Below are 11,603 nucleotides of genomic sequence, written 5' to 3' on the forward strand. Positions count from 1 at the left end.
CCAGTTCACAGACTCACCTCTTTACCTCTTCATAGGTTCTGCTAATTCAGTACAGCCAGGACCTCCGGAGCTCCACTCAAACACACTTTCTCTGAATAAGTGTTGACTCTTCACTAAGCCTCTAGACTTGCAGAATATAGGCAGTCCCTGCTTCTTTTGTCTTTATATCTTAAATACTGCTCCTAAGAGGTTTAAGTTTTGGGTTTGGGTTTGGGTTGTTTTTTTTTTTCTTTTTTAATTAATAAAAAGGGAGGAGGGAATCAATGAAATTTATCTTTGGAGTCCTACAATTCTAACTTTGCAACTGCCTCATGGAAGAAGTATTTGCATTGTTCAAAGGATACCGAGAAACTCACTATAACATCACATTCTGTAAGGACTTTAGTACAGGGCATCTGTCCTGGCTTTCTCATTTAGGGGTGAGGGGTAATTACTAAGTCAGTAGGGATCCCCCCTTATAAGGGACTGTCCTACCACACTCCCCCCAAAAGACAGCTTGTGGCCAAACTCAGCATCACGCTGCACGTCAGGGGAGCAGTTTGCCAGGCTGGGCCCCAGGACAAAACAGCTCATCAGCCAGCTTCCCCCCAACAGATTTTTCCTCCCAAAACAAGACATGGCCAAGATAGTCTTAAGACTTAAGAGCCACTTTATTTTAAACCAAAGAATGTGCTTGCACAAATGCTTCTTTGAAAGCATACTAATGTATAATGAGAAGTTTGTGCCTTTTGTTGAGATGGTTTTCTGCCCTCCCTGCCTCTAGGAATGATTTTCTTTCTCCTTTCTGATCGCAAAGGCTCAGAACAAATGCTCATTGTTATTTGAAGAGAAAGTCTCAATCTTCCAGTGCCCTGAAAAAGCTGCAAGTGTGGGATATTAGCATTATCCCCAGCTGGAGACAAGCTTGAAAACACCAGACCTGGGCTACATTGAGCCTAAGGCTGGGGACTCCCAGAACCACAAAGGCCCACTTGCCCTCCGTAGTCCCTGCCCCTCCCCAGCTGTTGGGCAGTCCCTGGGCAGATGAGTCCCAGCCCTGTACCCTCCAACAGGGCAGAGGTTGTGGGCAGATTCTGCCTGAGAGGCCGCCCCCACCACTCTCAGCACCAGAGACCCTCAACGGTGGGGAGGACCCAGCAGGACTGAACTGCTGGGCAACCATGTGGTCCAGGCCAGGCCCAGCATCTGCAGGTGGGCCCTGCTGCCTGCACTCAAGGCCCCTGCGTTTGGGATGGATGCAAGCTGCAGGATTCACTGTGAAAATGCAGTGAGAGCTTTACTACTGAAAACAAAACAGGAAGTGTTGCATCTCTGCAAAAGCCAAGGCAAACCAGGTGGGTCACTCGGACAATAAAAACACTGGGACAAAGAAGGACTTTAAAATTTTGAAATATCAATAGAGCAAACAAAAGTAACAAAGATATGGCTTGGAGAAGGCAAGGGAAGGGGGGCATAAACACTTCCCCCTCTCCCCAACCTCAACACCACTGCCCCAGCCTGAACACTGCCCATTGCTCTTTTCCACACCTTCTCTCCAGTTCCACAGCCCCACCTCTGCCAGCCACTCTATTCCCCAACCCAGAGCCCAGGGAAATCCACTGTACTGAAAGGGAATTAAGTTTTGATTGTAGAATAGTTCACAATCTTTTTCTTAAGATGTACCAGAATTGCAAATAAGATAGTAAGGAGGACTCAAAGAGAAACAGTTATTATAAAGCCCAAGAGCATTAGAATCACTGCCTCTGAGTTCCACCAACAGTTTCTGTAACTGCCTTCCTATGCCCTGTCCTGGTGGTGGTGACTAGTTGGGGTGTTTGGAAGAACCAGAGTGGCATAACTAGAACTTGAACCCAGATCTGTCAGAGTCCAAATTCTGTTCTCATTGCACTGGGCTCACTCTTGCTGGACTGGCTGTGGCCAACTTCCTGTCACCTCTGCTGCCCACAGCTAGCTTTCGTGAGGTCCTGGGTGTGTCTACACAGAACCCTAGTGGTGCCTTCGCCCAGGAGAGGTGATCTCAGGGTTTGGAGGAACTGACTAGTAGCTCTGACGAGCAGTGAGTCGGGCTGTGACCAGCCTTAGCTGTAGAATTTTGAATCCAGGCTCACCTTGGCCTACCAGGGGCCCTCCGGGTCTGCTCCTCTCCTACGTTTGTCTGGAGAACAATTTAAAGGGCCACTCCTACCGCTACCACCCACCATAGGTGATGACTCTTGGTATTTCAAAGTCCCAGAGATCAGCACCCACACAAGCACTGCCTCTGAGCACTGCTCCTCCTCCCCCACCACCCAGAGCTTTGGAAGTTTCTCTTCACCTTCCTAGACTAAGTAACAAATCCATTAACTACTGCCCTAGGGGTAGTATTTGCAAGTATCACTGTAAAGCAAGAAAGCCACAATACAGCAAACTGCTTCCACATCCATTTCCTTCTAAACAGCAGAGCAACCCCAGGGGCCCTGGGAGCATCTGGGGAAGCCGACCAAGCTCCACCTGACTGGCTCGAGAGTAAACCCCATTGTCCTGTGCGCCCAGCAGCGAAAAGGGGGGCCCTTCTTTGTAGCCCACGTCAGGCACATTACTCTTCTAATTATTATTCATGAAAATAGTCTCGGATTCTTTTTCAAGTTGTAAATGTTACATAATAAATTATATTTTGGGAAGAAGCAAAAAGAAACCTTAGTTTTATTCATCTGGAAATTGGCAAAATGCGTGCAGGAACACCTCCCAGGGAAATGTTCTCTGTGCAGGGGATTTTAACAGGTGTTAATATTTTCTTCCAGGGAATGGATTATATTAAGGTTTATATGAGCCTGGTGATGGCAGAGAGTTTGGGTCCCTGAGGTAGTTCATATTTTGAGGTAATGTTCTGTAAGTAATAAAATGTGGATACTCTAACTTTCTGTTCTCAGGGTGTTCTGTGGGGAGAGGGAGGCCGCTATTGTCCACACGACACCTCGACCTGAAGACTGATTGCCTGATGAACTAATATACGCTAGGGATCTTTGATTTCACGGTGTGCTATGCTCTCTCTCTACTCTCTTCCCCACAAGTGTTGCTTCAAGTACTCCAAGTGGAAATTCAATTTTATTATTCAAATTAGATGTCACTATGTTAAAGTAACCGTCAGCTGCAATACCAGGTAAACACTAGTATCTCAATGGCTAAACACAATCCAAGTTTATTTCTTGCTAACAGATCATGTAAAGTTCAGTTGGTGATAATGGATAAGGTAGGCAGTGCTTCTCTTCTATGTAGTCCTTTGGGATCCAGACTGATGTAGGCTCTCTGCCATCTTCAGCACTTGGCCTCCAAGGTTGCTATGGCATCAACATGCAGTTGCCAGACAAGGAAAGCAAGTATGCAGATCATATGGGAGTATTTTAGGGGCCTAACCTGGCATAAATTCCTTCCCTTCAATTCCTTAGGCCCTAAGTCAGTCACATGGTCCCATCAAATGCTGGGCATCTAGGAAATGAAGTCCCTGGCTGGGCAGCCACTTCCCAACAACAATTATATTTCCTTCCTATAGATTGAATGTCTGCGTCCCCCCAAAATTCACATGCTGAAACCTAATCCCCAACATGATAGTACTTGGAGGTAGGGCCTCTGGGAAGTGATTAGGTCATGAAGGTGGAGCCCTCATGAATGGGATTATAAAAGAGACCCCAGAGGGCTCCTCTGCCCCTTCCACCATGTGAGGACTTTTCCAAAAGGACATATCCTATGATCCAGAAAGCATGTTCTCATCAGACACTGAATCTGCCCGAGCCTTGACCTTGGACTTCCCAGCCTCCAGAACTGTGAGGAATAAATTTCTGTTGTTTATAAGCCACCCAGTCTATGGTATTTTTGTTATAGCAGCCTGAATGGACTAAGACATTCATGAAAAAGCACAAATCTTCGATGGACAGCTAGGAGACCAGAGAATGAGCCAATGCTATTGGGTCCCTCCAGTTGATTTGCCATCAAGTGAGTGTTACACACTATGTGTGGTGATATCTAAATTCAAAGGATATTTTTTTTTTAGCATACTTCATAATGACCTACAGGAGCTTTCTTCTCCATCTCTCCCATTCCTTAAGTCCCACCTCTCCTAGTACTTGGCTGATTTTTAGCAGAAAATAATTTCTGTGTTGTTCCACTGCTATCCAGTTAGGCTGTACCTAGCACTAAACACTGTGCCCTCTACTAGACACATCAAAAATATCATTTAAAGCCTCAAATAGCAAAGTGGGTTAATGGTTCACTGGAGAATCATAGAGGCCTCAGCTATTGACCAAATGGGTGAGTTCCCATACCTGCAGATCACAAAAACACTATCCCACTGATTGAATCCATCCGAGGAGAGCAGGTAATTGAAGGAGACTGCTCTGACCAAGAGACCTTGATTCCAGTCCCAGCCCTCCACCAACTAACGGTGAGATGTCAGACAAGTCACTCAGCCTCTCTGGACTTAAGCATCCCCATCTGTAAAATGAGGACTTTGGATTAAGTGAACTCTAGGGTCACCTAAAACTACCCATTGTCCATCTATGTTAGATGGTCCCTGTTCCAGGTGCTATTGCTATTGTCTTCCTATTTCTTCCTCATATATAACATGTATGTTTTATATATAGATAGATAGATAGATAGATAGATAGATAGATAGATAGATATAGATATAGATATAATCAACTCAGATATATCTTTTTGAGAGGTTTCAAAGTTAGCCTTAAAGTTTTTGGTGCTATTTCTACATGAATACAATGTGCTTTTCAGGATGCATGCATGTGAAATTCAACACGAACAACACATTTTGATGGTGGTTTCTTTTTTTCTAGAGATAATGTCATGATTTTTCTTTGAGTTAATGACGTGACTCCTTCCATCCAAGTTCTTCCAAGCAGTGATTTAGTGCAAATTTAATGTAGATGAAGCATGCCCCAAGGTACACTCACCTTGTTATTAGTTTTTGAAAGAAACAGATTGACCTCACTTTTGAGAAATTAGTTAAATCAAACCTTAAGACACATACATGGGATTACTACAAAAGCATCTGATGTAGCATAGTAGAATTTTATCATGTGTGTACCTAATGTCCTGGAATTCAACTAATTACAGGTGGAGGCAGGCAGTAGGAGATGGGAAATTGGAGGGACAATGAAAAGAAAGATGGGGGGAGCAAAAGAATGAATAATCACAAAAATGCTAAGGGAGATGCAGGAAAGAACAAAGAGCAACATAAAGGGTAAACATGTAGGAAAGTCTAAATAAATATAAAATAATAATAATAATGTCTCATGAGATTTAATATATAGAAAGAATTTAAAATGCATTACAGCAATAGCATACATATTGAAAGCAGGTAAATGGAAAGTATTCTAACGTCCTTCCATTTCTGAGGAAGAGGTAAAAGTACCAATTTATATTAAACTTTGATAAGTCAAGGATGCATGTTTTAACCTCTAGGGTAACCACTAAAAGGATATTAAAAGAGTGCATTACTTCTAACTGAATGGTGGGGGGTGGGTGGAATCATAATAAAAAAAAGTTGATCTAAAAGAAAGCAAGAAAGAAGAGAAAGACAACAAAGAACAGGTGGGACTAATAGAAAGCAAATAGTAAGATGATGAATTTAAACACAAATTTATTTGTAGTGTTATTGTCAATAGAACAAATGCTCCAATTAAAAGAAAAAGATTTTCAGATGAAATAAAAAGAAACAAAGTCCAACTAAATGCTGTTTCAAAAAAACATCTAAAATATAAGAAGGTAAAAAGGATTAAGGAAAAGCTATGTCATGCAACGAAAGGTAATTAGCTACACTGATATGAAACAGCAAATGCTTTTGTAAAACAAAAAGCAGTGTTAATAATAGAAAGGGATATTTCATAAAGAAGGAAATTTAACAGTAAAAATTCTAAATTTGCATGCACCTTATAAAGTACCCTATATGTAAAGCAAAACCTCACAGAAATAAAAGGAGAAATAGGCAAATTCACAATTATAATAGGAGATTTTTAACATACTTCTCTCAGAAAATACAATAAACAAATTTCACCTAAGTAATATATATATAGACCAGCAGAGCCAACAAATGAATACAGAGCATTTTTTTCAAGGGCACGTGGAAATGCTTACAAAACTTGACTATATGCTGTGACATAAAAAAAGTTTCAAAAAACTTCAAAGAATGATAACATATAAAGTATTTCTCTGACAACAGTGAAATACAGGTGGAAATATTTTTAAAAAGACAACTGGAATATCTACCTATGCTTGGAAATTAAGAAACAGACCTGTAAATAATCCATGTATCAAAAAAAAAATCAGAAATCACAATAAAAAGTAGAAAATATTTCAAATTCAATGAAAAACACTACATATCAAAATTTGCAAGAACTCCCAACTTCTGGTAATTAACATTATTTTATCAGACTGACCCTTTTGCCAACAGCAATTCTAAACTGCTGACAAGATACAAAAAAACAAAAAACCACACACACACACACACACACACACACACACACACACACACACACACAGCTCTTTGAAGGCAATAGCAAACAGCTGAACAGCTAAAAGCAGGCAGAAACTACAGGAGACATGACCCTTGAATGACAGGAATCAAACAGGGTAAGAACCACATTTATCTGGCTTTTCCCCTGAAGGAATTCCCCGAGTTCACAACAAAAAGGGGATTGAGGTCAAGCAGAAAGCAGCTGTGTATTGGACTGTGGAGTAAGAGACTGGTTTTCAGGAATGACAGAGCAGCTGAAAATGAAAGGGGGTAGAAAAAGAAATAATGGGAGAAGCCAACAAAGCCGGTACCAAGTGCCCTCAAATATTTGGCTGACCTCTGAACTATGTATGCACAGAGTGAGACTCCAAAAACCCTGGTAGAAAGAAAGAGCCGGAAGGCTGAGAGAGCAGCAGAGATATAAATTGCTGCCTAGTGGGAGAGAGTTTGAGTTCAGGTCCTACCAAGTTAGGGGAGCTTGGTAAACACTTCAGACGTCCCACTGAAACCCCAAAAAGGCCACACCTTAACACTAAGGATCACACCCTCTTAGGATTAAGGAAGAAAACGAAATACATCCACTCTAACAAAGCCAAAAATCAAGCCTCCACAATCAAAATGAACTGCCATTAATTCAACTGCCACCTAAAACAAAACTCAGCACTTCAGTGGAAGACAACAGAATCCAGAGTCTTTTCAGTGCATCACTTACAATGTCCAGTATAAAATATAAAAATTAATAGACTCACAAAGAAGCAGGAATATGTGACTCACCATCAGTAATAGTGTCATGCTGAGTTATACTGAAACCTGAGGCAAAAGGAAAAATCAGAAATAATGATCATGTTTATATTTAAAATTTTGATATTTTATTTATCATGGATTTTTACAGGAATTTTGATTTTAAAAACATTAATTCATATAGTATTTATCTTGATTACTAAGTTTTTTGACATCCCTTTAAATTTTGCATTCAAGGTAAATATCTCATTCTCACCCAGTCCTAGTCCTGAAGCCAACAAAGGATAGAAAACAGAATCATAAAAATACTCAATACATTTCTTGAAAAGGCATTAAAAAGATGAAAGAAGGAACAAAGAAAAGACAGGACAAATAGAAAACAAATAGCAAGATAATAGACTGATAAACTTAAACCAAACCATAATCACATTATATGTAAGTTGTCTTAACATACAATCTGACAGAGATTGTCAGTCCGCATAAAAAATTAGATCCAACTACATGCTGCCTACCAAAAACTGCACTATAAATATGAAGACAGAAGTAGGTTAAATATAAAAGAATGGAAAATTACATATGTAAGGGAGGTAAAATTTCTCCTCAACCCTCTTAGGATTTCTGGCTAGGACTGACATAAAACAGATTAATAAGAGAAAAGCATACAAGTTTTATTTAGTAATTTTTCACATGTGCATGGGAGCTCCCACGAGAAAAATGAAGACCCAGAGAAGTGGCAGGGCCTAAGTGCGTATATACTAGGTTCAACAAATTGCGGCAATTGTGGAAACGTAAACTGTTTGGGGGAGACTAAAGAAAGATAAGAATTATTTTAACGAAGTCTATTTGTACAGATTTCTCTCTGCCTGGACTCCTCATCTCTGGTAATAAGAATGTTTCTTTTCTCCTGGTATAAGGAGGGTATCTTTCACGTGGGAGTTTCACGCCTGCTTTCAGGAAGAAAAGGGAAGGTCAGAGCACCCTTCTTGCATGCACCTGCTGTTTTTTCAAGTGCCTTTAGCTCAAAATAATCAATATACCAAAGTGGCATGTTTTGGGGTGGCGTGTCCTGAACTCCTTCACGTGCCATGTTAACACTAATCAGAAGAAAGCTGTGGTAGCTATACTATTCTCAGACAAAGTAGATTTAGTGCAATAAATATTGCCAAAGATTAAAAGATAATTTCATAATGGTATGGGGTTAATACACTGAGAGAACATAACAATAATAAATGTTTATGCTTCAAAATAATAGGATCTTCAAAATAATATGAAGCAAAAGATGACATAACTACAAGGAGAAACAGACAAATCCACAATTATGATTAGAGAGTTCAATACCACTCCCTCAATATTTGATATAATAACTTCACAGAAAACCATTAAGGATATAGAAAACTTGAATACTGCCATCAACCAACTTAACTTAATTGACATTTATAGATCCCTCAACCCAACAAAAGAAGAATCCATATTCTTTTCAAGTACATATGGAACATTCGCCAAGATAGAACATATCCTAGACCATCAATAAATGTAAAAGTATTCAAATCACACAAAGCATATTCTCTGACCAAATGGAATTGAAATAGAAACCAATAACAGAAAGATACATGGAAATCCTCTGAATGTCTGGAAATTAATAACACACTTCTAAATAACTCATGGGTCAAAACAAAACAAAAGTTAGAAAGCATTTTGAACTAATTAAAAATGAAAAGACAACACATCAAAAGTTGTGGGTGCTGAGAAGCAGTACCTTGGGGGAAATTTATAGCAGTAAACTCCTTTGTTAGAAAAGATAAGTCTCAAATCAATGGGTCAGTTTCTACCTCAAGGAACTATAAAAAAAAAAAAGAGCAAATTAAAACCAAAGTAAATAGAAGAAAAGAAAGAGTAAATATCAGTGCAGAAATTGGTGAAATAAAAACCAGGCAACCAATGAAAACTGTTGAAACCAACAGCTGTTTCTTTGAGAAAATCAGTAAAATCCTTGGTGTGACATGAATCCCTCTAAATTTATTGAACAGAATAGAGTCCAGAAATATATCCACACATATATGGTCAATTGATTTGAGACAAATGTGTCAAAGTAATTCAGTGATGAAGAGATACTTTTTCAGCAAATGGTGTTAGAAAAACCGCACATCTATATACAAAAAAAAAAAAAAAAAAAAAAATCTGAACCCTTCTCTCACACCACCTACAAAAATCAACTCAAAGTGGATCACCAACCTAAACGCAAATCTTAAAACTATAAAACTTCTGGAAGAAAACACAAGATAAAATCTTTGTGACCCTGGCTTAGGTGAAGGCTTTTTATCAATAGACAGTACACAAAGAAGCACAAAGATTTCTGTTCTTCAAAAGTCAGCATAAAGAGAAGGAAAAGACAAAGCCACAGATTGGCAAAAATAATAAAATAATAATAAAGCAAAACAGATATCTGATAAAGAAATTGTATCTAAATACATAAAGAAACCATATAAATCAGAAGAAGAAAAACGATGCAATTTAAAAACGGGCAAATGATTTGAATGCTTTACCAGAGAAGAGATACAGATGGCATATAAGCACATGAAAAGTTCAACATCATTAGTCCATTTTCCATTTTCCAGGAAAATGGAAATTAAAACCACAGTGAGATGCCACTATATACCTACTTGAATGGCTAAAGTTAGAAAAGGACAATATCCAGTGCTAAGGAGGCTACAGAGCAGCTAAAACTCTTAGTATTGCTAGAGGGAATGTAAAATCGTTCATGCACTTTAGAAAACAGTTCAGCAGTATAATATAAACTTAAACATACACTTACCATACAGCCCAGCCACCCCACTCCTAGGTGTTTACCTAAGTGAAATAAAAATTTATGTTGACATCAAAGCCTGGACATAATTACAAATAGATAAACTGAATTACATCAAAATTGAAAACTTTTGTGCTACAAGTGATACCATTAAGAAAGTGAAAAGACAAACCACATAACGGGAGGACATTTTTGCAAATCTTATATCTAAAAAGGGACTTGTATGCATAATATATAACAAACACGACTCGATAATAAAAAGACAATTAATTTTAAAACAGGCAAAGAATCTGCATAAACATTTCCCCAAGAAAATGGTCAAAAATCACATGAAAAGATGTTGAACATCATTAGTCTCAGTATCAAATCAAAATCATAATGAGCTATCACTTCACACCCACTAGGATGGCTAAATTATAATAGACAATAACAAGTGTTGGTGAAGATGTGGGGAAACTAGGACGTTGATGTTGCTGGCAGGAATGAAAACTACTAGTAACAGAAGTGAGTACGTAAACAGCAGCATATCCATTTGATGGAATTTATTCAACCACTGAAATTCATGCTCAGGAAATGTTTGACACAGAGAAACATGGTGAGTGAAAATAGCAGGGTAAAGAGTGCACAGCCAGAATGACCTCAACTGTGGGCTGCAGAGATGCCTGCAGAGGGGCTGTGTGCTGTAGATGGGGAGCTGGAAGGTCTGGGGCTTAAGGTGGGCTGGGAGGGGTGGGCGGTGAAGGGGGGGGGTGGAAAGTGATATTCGCTTTGTCTGCAGGTGGTGGAGGCATTAATTCTTGGCCCCTGCCTTGCCCCAGGTGGCGCTCAAACTGCTGTACCCCAGCCAGTCCTAGAAATTCATCCCCTGCTGGGCTGTGCTCAAAGCTCGCAGGTGGCACCAGGGCACTAAGGGGTGGCTTGGATGGGAATTTTATCCCTTCCATTATCTTCATCAGCTCCCCCCACCTTCAGCCACTACAAAAACACATACAATTTAAGAGACTAGCAGACACAGGTTCAAAACAAACACCCTGATGTGCACCCCCATCCCCAAAATGGATTGAGAACCCTTATAAAGAAAGTCCAGCGTTGGTACTCTGGGGGTAACTGCGTCCTTCTGCAGGTTGCGTCCCCTCCCAAGGAACTCAGGGAAACCGGTCACAGAAGGGCAGCTCCCACCCAGAACTGCAGCTCAGCAAGAAAAGCCAGAGGGTGGGGAAGAGCCCAGCGGGGCGCCGGGAGACCTGCGTTCTGATCCTAACTCGGCCCCTCAGCAAGTTATTTCTTCTCTCTGGGCGTCAGTTTCCTCTTCTGTAAATGGAGACTTTCCTAGTACCTCGGTGGGGAGTGGCTTGAGCTAAGGCAGGTTGCAGGGCCGGACGCAGCAGGTGCCTCTGACGGCTGCCTGCGAAGTCCCCCACACTGTGGGCCTCGGTGCCCCCCTTGTTGACGGGAGGAATGTGGCCACCGCCCGTCAGGAGTCAAGGCGCAGGAGCCAGGGCTCGCTGGGCCCGGCCGCCGAGCGGAAGCAAACCGAACGACAGGCAGAGGCGTAAGCCA

General features: G+C 40.6%; 1 long non-coding RNA gene across 2 annotated transcripts in view; it reads right to left on the minus strand.

The window, feature by feature from the left end:
- LOC102998920 (uncharacterized) overlaps positions 1–11,554 on the minus strand; it is a 62,000-nt gene extending 50,446 nt beyond the window's left edge. For both annotated transcript variants that reach the window (XR_451449.2, XR_009005579.1), the window contains exons 1-3: positions 11,380–11,554; positions 10,053–10,087; positions 7,274–7,309 (exon numbers count right to left, since the gene is read on the minus strand). This is a non-coding gene — a long non-coding RNA (uncharacterized LOC102998920). The remainder of the gene's footprint in view (positions 1–7,273; positions 7,310–10,052; positions 10,088–11,379) is intronic.
- Positions 11,555–11,603: the final 49 nt, after the last annotated feature.

The sequence above is a fragment of the Balaenoptera acutorostrata genome, chromosome 16 (genome assembly GCF_949987535.1).
Source record: "Balaenoptera acutorostrata chromosome 16, mBalAcu1.1, whole genome shotgun sequence".
Classification (NCBI taxonomy): Eukaryota; Metazoa; Chordata; class Mammalia; order Artiodactyla; family Balaenopteridae; genus Balaenoptera; species Balaenoptera acutorostrata.